Below are 9,319 nucleotides of genomic sequence, written 5' to 3'. Positions count from 1 at the left end.
TTGTGCTAGTTTTCAAACCTCACAGACAGACGAGCCTGCTCTCAAATCTCCAAACAGCCTCAAACTGTGCTTTGTCCCAGCCATCAGACAGGGGCTGAGGACGGTGGTTACTTGGAGATTTTGCCAACAGTGGAACAAATAAATCAGGCCATGAGTCAGGATGACTTGAAACCAGAAATGTGTGTTGGTAATAACGCCCCAAGTCACGGGGGAGGGCCGGCCACAAAGTCAAATCTGACAGCTTTGCAAAATGGTAGCCACCCCCAGGGCCCCTCCCATGGGAGAAAGAGCCAAGAAGCTTCACCAACTCTAGCCTTGGGGACTGGACACTCTGCACCATCAGGGGGCTGCTGTCTCTCTGGGGGTGGGGTGCCAGGCGGAGAAGTGAGCCCCAGGGCCACTCAGACCCCGCCTGCTGGGACCCAGCCCGGGGAACCCATGATGTGCGCTTCCAGAGCAGCAAGGGGCCCCAGCTCTGGGGTGAGGGGGTCGCGTCTCATGGACCATCACTGAAGGTTTGCTGCTCAGTGCTGGTCCTTTCCCCCCAAGCTCCCAGCTTGTTCACCCCAGGAAAGACACACCCACCCCATTCACACTCCCCAGCCTGACAGTGAGCCCTGACCCTCACCTGGAGGCCCCTCCAGACACAGAGAACACCAGACAGCACCCCCTGAAACATGGGGACCCTCAACAGAACAGGCACCAGAGGCCTAGATGAGAAGTCTGTCTAGAGCTGAACCCCACTTCCTCCTGCTCAAAGGCTGCTGACCTATTTTACGGCTCCTTTGCTGACCTACTTGGGGGTTCTATGTTGGAAGGTGACCCAGAAGGCTCTTGTCTCTAGGCGAAACAGGAGGAAGAAGAAACATGCAGGAGCACACATGTGCCCCTTCCCCAAAACACACAAGGGCGGTGAGCGGTATACGGACCTCCAGGACAACACAGTGGTGATGCCCACACCCCCCGGAATGCACACAAGGGGCCACACATATACCCTCTCCCCAAAACTACCACCCAAAAAGCTTGCCGAAAGCACGTACGAAGTGCAGACACCTCTGGGGCGCAGGAGCCGCGGGCCTCGCCGTGGCCGAGGCTTCGACCGAGAGCCTGCAGCGCTCGCTGGCGCCTGTGGAGGCGGGGCCGGCTGCTTCAGACACGCGCAAGTGCTCAGAGGGTTAGAGGCAAAGTTCCTCTCACCGCTTCCCATGGGTGGCCCCGCAAGGGACGGTGGGCATCTGAGCTGTGACCGCAGTCCTGCCTGGGGCGTGAGGTCACCCCTGTGCCCTGCCGGGGGACCTCTCTGCGCCTGCGTGGGTAGAGGGTCCAGTGGCCATCTCCAGTGGCGCTGCTCTGAAAATGGCCATCACCATTTGTGGCTCTGTTTAGGGTCCAGACCCCTCAAGCATATTATTTAGAAACATCCCTGTACTGGGAGGTATAATTTAGACTCCCATTTTATGGATGCAAAAGCCAGGGTCTATGCTCTAAAATAAATCACCCAAGCTCTCCTGGCTACTAAACAGCAAACTCCAGCTAGAACTCAAGCCCAGGTCTGTCCGACTGCAGGGTCTGCTCTTTCTCCCCCACCCCCCGTACCAGACTGCCTCTCCTACAGGCGGATTCTGCCTGATCTGGGCTGAAATCTTGTCATCGTCTGGCTGTCAGAAAGCCCTGGATGTCTGTCCCCTCCCGCCTGGGACCTGGGAGCTGTCTCGTGCAGATAGGCTGAGAGATTCATTCAAACTGGAAAGATATTCTGGATGGGATTCTGGAACAGAAAAGGACTCGATGGGGAAAACGACTGACATCGGAACCAGGTCCAGACTCGTAATGGCCATGAGCTGGTGTGAGCTTCCAGTTTTGCAAATGAGACGCTAGTTCAGATGTTACCATCAGGAGTGGGTGGGTCAGGGACGCGAGCAGCCTCTGCACTGTGTTTGCAGATTTTCTGTAAACCCAACGTCATGTCAAAATGTAAACGATTTTTTAAAAGTCCATCTAAATAAATAAAAGGGAAAAGTGAGAAAAATAGAAGTTCTCCTGTGGTTTCTGGGTGTCGAGAGTAACTGAAGTTAAACAGACACGCGGGCTAAGGTTTTACACGCACGCAGCAGTAATGCTTCAGGATTAACACAGTCACTTCCATAAACTTATTTAAAAGTGCTACTGGGTCCGTGGTAGTTTTGCCTGTGTATATTTTTGTGATCAGTGAACGCCAGAAGTGGAGCTACTTTCCAATGTAAACATTTTTGACATGACAAAGCGGTCTCCAAAGCTAACTGGAGAACAGTCTGGAGAACGTGCTACCACTTAGCCGAGAACATCTGACACGCGCATGTCTGCACCGTTATGCTATTTTATATGATCCTTTAAGTGAAACATTTTTAGGTTTTTCCATGTCATGGGAGGAGGTAAGAGTAGGAGGTCATGACAGAGTAAAGGAATAGACAGAAGATTTGAGTCTGAAGCCATGAAGACATTCTCAGACCATTATAAAGCCAGTTGAAGCGGTCAGCCGAGCAGTTCCTAAAAGCCAACGGGACACTGAAGCCCATACACCGGCTGGTTTGTGGAATGGCCACAGATCCTTGCGACCTGGGACCTCACTTGGCCTGTACACCCATGGCAGATGTACCCACCTTAAGGAAAAGGAGACACTTGAAGGAAAACAGCAACCTAAAGGCCTTCTCTCTGTCGTATTTTCATCCTGACATTTAACATGGATGAGCTCAAATAAAAGCCCCGAAATTCCAACTGAAAGACGTATTCATTCACTGTGAATTGTGCTCTGAAGTCTTAGCTCCTAGCTATGTGCGTGTGCACAACTACACGTGGACCCACAGCGACGTACATGTCCTGTCCTGTACAGGACAGTTTGAAGCCACGAGCAGCCCCTCGATAATGGAAGCTCCCAGTACCTGCATCGTGGCCTCTAAGTACCACTTCACTTTCGCTGCAGCAGGCGTTCCGCGAGGGGCGACGGGCTCCAGCCTGGGGCAGGAAATCACAAGGTGAGCCTGGAAAACATGTCATACCCAGAGTAAATTTAGTTTCCAAAGGACCCAGATGCTAACATGAGTAGGACCCAGTTAATCAGAGTTGAATATCAGAAATAATAGCTCGGGCAGCTGAAACATGCCGAGTAAGGTTGGCTTCATGAATCCACTCATTAAGATAACAGCCAACAAGGAGACCCACCTTGGGCTGCTCAGGACGCTGGAGAACCAACTCATCACTTTGAGCATGTGTTAAGGAAGAGAAGATTCAGGCATGTCTCCTGATTCTGTGCAAAACCTACTTTAGGCTATTCAGTTAGCTGATGTGCGAAAGTCTCTCGTTGGAGAAGTAAACCGGGCAATCGATTAAGAAGGAACAGTAGAACTCGGAATCACCATTTGGCCAATAACATAAAGCATCGAGGGATAGTGAACCATTGATCACTAAAGTCTCAGAGATGCCCAGATGTTGGCCCGCCGATGAAAGACTATAGCATTACATCTGCATTTAGCAAACCAACTGTAAAAATATCAATAAACACACCTACGAGGTTCAGGGAAATGCACTGAAATCCACAGGTTGCACCAGCTAAATTTACACAGGAGAATCAGCACAGTGCCTCTGGGGGGCTCACAGCCCCCGAAGCCTCCTCTGGGAGGTCGTAAGAAGTGGAAACTCTCAGGTCCCATTTAATCAGAAGTGCTGGGGCTGGGCCCAGGAATCTGCATGTCAGCAGCCCTCCAGCTGATTCTCAAGCTCAAGTGTGAGAAGTACTGACGTGCGGGGCAGGTAAGTCTCAACTGCAACAAGTGAGGCAGAGAGAAAGGAGGAAACGTGCAGAGGCAGAAATAAATCTCAGCCTCTGCAGCACATGCACTTCAGCTCTGGTTCTGAGTATCCTGCAAAAGTCTTTCTTGAGCAAAACGGGACTCTTACGCTTTGGCTTGATATCTGAAAGGCGTTAAGTGAAGTGTACTTAAATATATTTGCATGAAATGATGTACTTAGATTTGCTTCGGAGTAATTCTGGGGTGGGAGATGGGGAAACAGGTAGGGAAAGCACCAGAATGGGATCAGCCGCGACTTCCTGATCACAGAGCCGGAACTGGGTAACGGGAGTCATCATGCGACCCTTTCTCTGGTGCTTAGCCACCCCAGAGTAAGCCGAGGGAAAGGGGCTGATTCCAGAAGATGGCGCAGCGAGAGCAGAAGCCGGCCCGCTAAGCTGATGGCAGCTTCGTCAGGTGACTCCTCTGCTCTTCTCGCCCCTTCTCTGTATGACTGAAGATGATTTTTTAAAAAAGATTTATTTATTTATTCATACAGAATTGGGGTGCAGGCCAGAGGCTCAGGGGCGGTGAGAGGCTTCACCAGATACAGTGTGGGGAGCAGAACAGGCAGATCGACAAAGTCCACTGCTGAGGGGAGCAGCGGGAGGTCAGGAGAGGTCTGCCGCGCCATGTGGTCACCTCCGGGGCAGGTGGGGATCGAACTCACGCTGAAGCGGTGTGGCCAGCTTGCAGTGCTGCACCTTAGCCTGCTGCGCCTCCAGGGAGGGCCCTGAAGGTGTTTTTAGTGAAATCAGTAGCCAAAAACTCTATCGGGGAAGACCGGACGCAGTTTGTGCTTAAAAAGGTGGAGTCGGCCCTCCCTGGTGGCACAGCGGGTTACAGCACAGCACTGAGAAGCTAAAGCCGCTTCCGCATGAGTTCGATCCCCGCCTGCCCCGGAGGTGACCCCAGGGCTGGCAGACCTCTCCTGACCTGCCCACTGCTCCCCTCAACAGTGGACTTCGTCGATCTGCCTGTTCTGCTCCCCACTCTGTCTCTGGTGAAGCCTCTCACCCTCAGCATCTCTGGCCTGTACCCCAGTTCTGTATGAATAAATAAATCTTTAAAAAAAAAATTAAAAAAAAAAAAAGGGTGGAGTCGCCATAGAAGTTGCTGCCATGGCTGCTCCAAGGCTCCGGTCAGGCGTCCGCGCGGAGGTGCCACCTTCAGCAACGTCAGCTGCTGTCAGCTTCAGTGTCGTCACTTCTGGCCCCGACCTGCAGGCAGGGAGGCCCCGGGAGGCTCTGCCAGCGTTCCGTGCCGTGAGAGAGGTCACCCCACGGGCTCTGCCCTCGCCTCTCTGTCAGGGCGGTAGCCTTCAAGAACAAGACATTTTTCCCCAGCATGTTGCTCATAATTCCTACAACCCTTTGTGCCAGGACATCTGTTCTTGACTTTTTTTACCTGACAGCTTTTTATTGAGCAGCACCTGTCTGCTGAGATGTGCGAACGTGAAGAACGCAGCTTCCTGACTCCCGCGGGCTCCTCGGACCTCCACCCGGGTAAAGACAGGCGGATTCAGGCTCCTGCACCCCTCCGCTGCTCCTTGTCAAAACCTCCCCCAAGAAACAACAGTGCTGACTTCTCCCCAGGCATGAATAGGCTCCTTCTGAGTGGTCTTCAGGGCTGGGTCGTTCACTCACCTCCCGGCGAGAGTCACGGCCCCTGCCTGTGGCCTAGTATCCCGCTACAGGAACACACCTCAAGGTCCTCACCCATCCAATGCGGTGGAAACCGGAGCTGTCTGCAATGGTAACTACTGTGAGTAAACCAGCAGGGAATATTCTCTGCAGTGAACTGGGTCCAAACCCGGGAGCGGAATTGCTGGGTCACAGGTTTCCACCTACGTGTCCTCAACCCTGCTGGACCCGGGGTTCCTCCCCCAGCAGTGTGCCCGGTCCCCAGTCGCTTCACAGTCACAGGGACACACCTGCCATGTTGTCGCCGTCTGACCTCCCCACTGGGTGCCCCTTCGGGACTGTCCTGGCTCTGCAGAATGAGTGCCCCTTCATCTGCGTCTCAGACTTGTCTACCCGTTTCCACTCTACCCAGCTCCAGCTGAATCTCCGCTCCCTAGGGTCTCCCTTACTAATACCTAACGCCCTGGGATGGAAAGCAAGGTTGTGTTCTTCTTGGCGTCTAGTGTAACTGAGGGCCTCCCTGTGTGTTCCACGCATACACGGGGAGGAAGGCAGCCATCCTCACCCGTCAATCACTCCATCAGTGTTAAGAGCCCACAGCCTATTTACTTAGGAGGGCTCGATTTACATTTTACATAAACAGCTACATTCTTTGGCCCACGAGAGCTTATTTCCATCGCTGTAACGCAGAGAGAATTTGGCCTGAGACTCTCCGAACTGTCAGGGATTGGAAGCGGGTTGAATCTCCATGGCCTGGAGGCGCAGGGACAGGAAGGAGCTGCCCCGATGGGCACCTGGCTTGGAGCTGGTGCTTTGGAAACCCTGCTCCTTCCCCCGCGGCCACCCAGTGCTGCGGGCACAGAAAACAGTCCAGATCGCCCCCTTCCGTCTGTGCGGGGAAGCCAGGTGGACGCTCCACTGCGCGGCCCTGGTCTGGCTCTGCGTCCAGGAGCTCCCAGTGGTGACCACAGGGTCCAGCTGCCCACAGAGAGGAGACCGATCCTGCAGAGGGCCTCTGCTCCAACAGGCGTGCCCACATCTAGGCTTCCGCTTGCGTAGTGGAATCTGAGCCGTCACTGCTGTGTTAAAACAAACCTGGGCGCTGGTGGCACCCGCCGTCACCCAACAGTGACACCGAGAGCGTCCCCCGCAGACGGGGGTGCCAGAGGACTGACAGCTGTGGCTCTGGTTCGGAGTATTCTGTGGACATTTCTCTGTGGTGCTGCAGCATGAGAGAAGCACACAGACAGGAGTGTGAGAAGGAGGCGGTGACGGGGGTGAGGCTGGTCAGCGTGGCAGGTGTCTCTGCAGGTCCCCAGCCAGAGGAGAGAACCAGCTGCAGGGACTTGGGTCTTACCTGCCTTTGCTGAGCTGGCTCAGGGGACCCCGTGAGGGCACAAAACCCAGCCCTGCGCCCGTGTGCACCCAGGCAAATGTCCCCTGGGGGATTTGGCGAAGGTGGCCCTTGTTCAGGCTGATGACATGTGCAGCCGGAGGCTGCTCTCACCCTCACCTCCTTGCGGCTGCCGGGCGGGGACAGCCCTCATTCCTCCAGCCTGGGGAGTGGCCTGCTGCCCCCAGGCATCTCCCTGGCTTCGGGCTGCAGAAGAGGAAGGCAGGGGAGAGGCCAGCGGGAGAGCTGCGTGGACACTGGAACAGACAGCAATGAACTCGGGCAGGTGGGATCCACTCAAGGAAGGGCCGGGAAGTGGGGAGCAACGGGGAGTGGGGTGGGGACGGCCGCCCCGTTTGTGGCTAGCGACAGGCAGGGGGGGAGAACTGAAAACGGACGCAAACACTAGCATGTAAGCTCCTCCCTGTTGTGTTTCGAACCCCCAAAGAAGGGCTGTGCGATGTCTGGGTTTGCCTGTCACCTCTGATCCAGCTTCTTGAGGGCGACGCAGCCCTGCCCTGGTCGCACGCCTGTCTTCCCAGGGCCCAGGTGTGCACTCCGACGCTCAGGACACACTGCCGGAGCCGGGCCCCCAGAGCCCCACGCGGAGAGGCCAGCTGTCTCGATGAGCTCTGGGCGGAAGGCGCCCCCTCCCCCGAACAGCGTGTCCTCAGGTGAGGCTGGGGCAGGACTGAACCCCAAGGGTGGAGCCCCGCACTCTTGCTGTCCACCCCATGGACCCATCAGCAGGAGAGGACCAGGGTCACCGGCCTGTTTCCTGAGGAGGCCGGGCCAGGTGAGACTGGGCTGCGGGGAGGGTTGCAGGGGCAGCGAGGACCCCGAGCTGCGGGGTCTGGGCGCCGGGCCCAGGGCGCCCACCAGGAGCTGAACCGGCCAACCCAGCCGCACGTGGAAGCGGGGCCAGCCCGCGACGCCTCGGCCTCCACGGGGCAGCTGGCAGCCCGACTCCCACCCCGCAGCTCCGGAAAAGAGCCAATGTGGGCAGTTTTGCATCCGTGGTCATTTGTTAGAGTGGCGACAGAAACCGTGTTCACGATAAAAATTTTAGAAGCGATGTGAAAACAGAGAGAAAAAGAACAAAACCGTCGAGGGCCCTCTCGCCTCCAGCGTGTCTTCCACCGCGCGGAAGTTGCAGGCCGGACCTCACATCTGTGTGTCACGGAGCATTCTGACCGCCAGCCCCTCCCGCCGTTTCAGACCAAGGAGAGAGGCCCTTCCTTGCCATGACGGGGAAGGTTCTGGGTTCCGGTGTCCGGCCGAGGGGACCCCCAGCAGGCACTCATCACCCCGGCGCAGTCAAGGCCAAAGAGGACTTTGCCAACCGAGCAGAGGCCCGGAGTGGACGCGCGTGTCCACAAGGAGTCGGTCCCACCTCTTGGAGACGGGCCGTCTGCTCAGGGTCTGACGTGGAGGAGAGACCGCGCTTCACGCGCGCGTTCCCCGGGGGAGCAACAGGACACGCAGGGCGGGAGGCGGGAGGCCGCCTGGGGAGGGCCACCGGCAGCGACAGTGGGGTCATGGCGGCGGAGGACACGAGGCAAGAGCATCCCGGCCCGTGGGCGCCAGCTCGCCGAGGCGCGGAGAGGCCCCGGCCTCCCTGCTGTCGCCGGCACACACGGCGGCGTCCTCCCTCGCCTTGTCCGTGAGCCCCCCTCGCCCGCGGTCGTCGGGTGTTGCTGGGTGTGAGTGTCCGCGGCCAGTGATCTCGGGTTCTATTTCCCGAACGTGTGCGGTTCCCACAGAGCTCGCGAAGCGCCTGGAACCTCTGTTCTAGCGGATAAGACACCACAGGGCTTCGAGCCCCGTCAGGCCGGTCTGTGAGCAGCCAGGCGCACCTGCTGCCTCGGCTGCGCCTCCCTCTCGGGCCCGCCGGACCGGGGGATCCTGCCTTCGCACCTCCAGGAGCAGCCGTCGGAGGCTGGGAAGGAGCCGGCACCGGCCTCCTCCGCACGGACATAGCGTCCATGTCTCTCCCCCTCACGATAACAGGAAATCAAAAGATCAAAGTCGGTAAACGAGGACCAGGCATCCCTCACCCTGTGACTAGAGTAACTGCATTTTAAAAAGATTTATTTATTTATGCACACAAGAATTGGGGTACGGGCCAGAGGTGTGGGGTGGGAGGGCTCCCCAGAGAGAGAGGGGAGAGCAGGACGGGTGGTTCCACTGAAACACAGCTGAGGGGAGCAGCGGGGAGACAGGAGAGGCCTGCTGCGCCCTGTGGGTCACGCCCTGGCCCGCCGGGGATCGAACTCCAGCTGCAGTGGCTGCGACAGCTTCATAGTGCTGCGCTTAACCCCTTGCGTCCCCAGGGAGCCAAGAGTAATCACTTTTTTATGACAACTCGCCGTGGCTCTGTCCACACCTGCTGGTCCCGCCAGGCCCTCGGCTGAGTGCCCACTTCCGAGCCTGCCGGCGGCTCTCAGAGTAAACCTGCC

This window comes from Condylura cristata, unplaced genomic scaffold, assembly GCF_000260355.1.
Source record: "Condylura cristata isolate star-nosed mole 26May11 unplaced genomic scaffold, ConCri1.0 scaffold00011, whole genome shotgun sequence".
Lineage (NCBI taxonomy): Eukaryota > Metazoa > Chordata > Mammalia > Eulipotyphla > Talpidae > Condylura > Condylura cristata.
Note: the sequence above shows the minus strand (reverse complement) of the source record.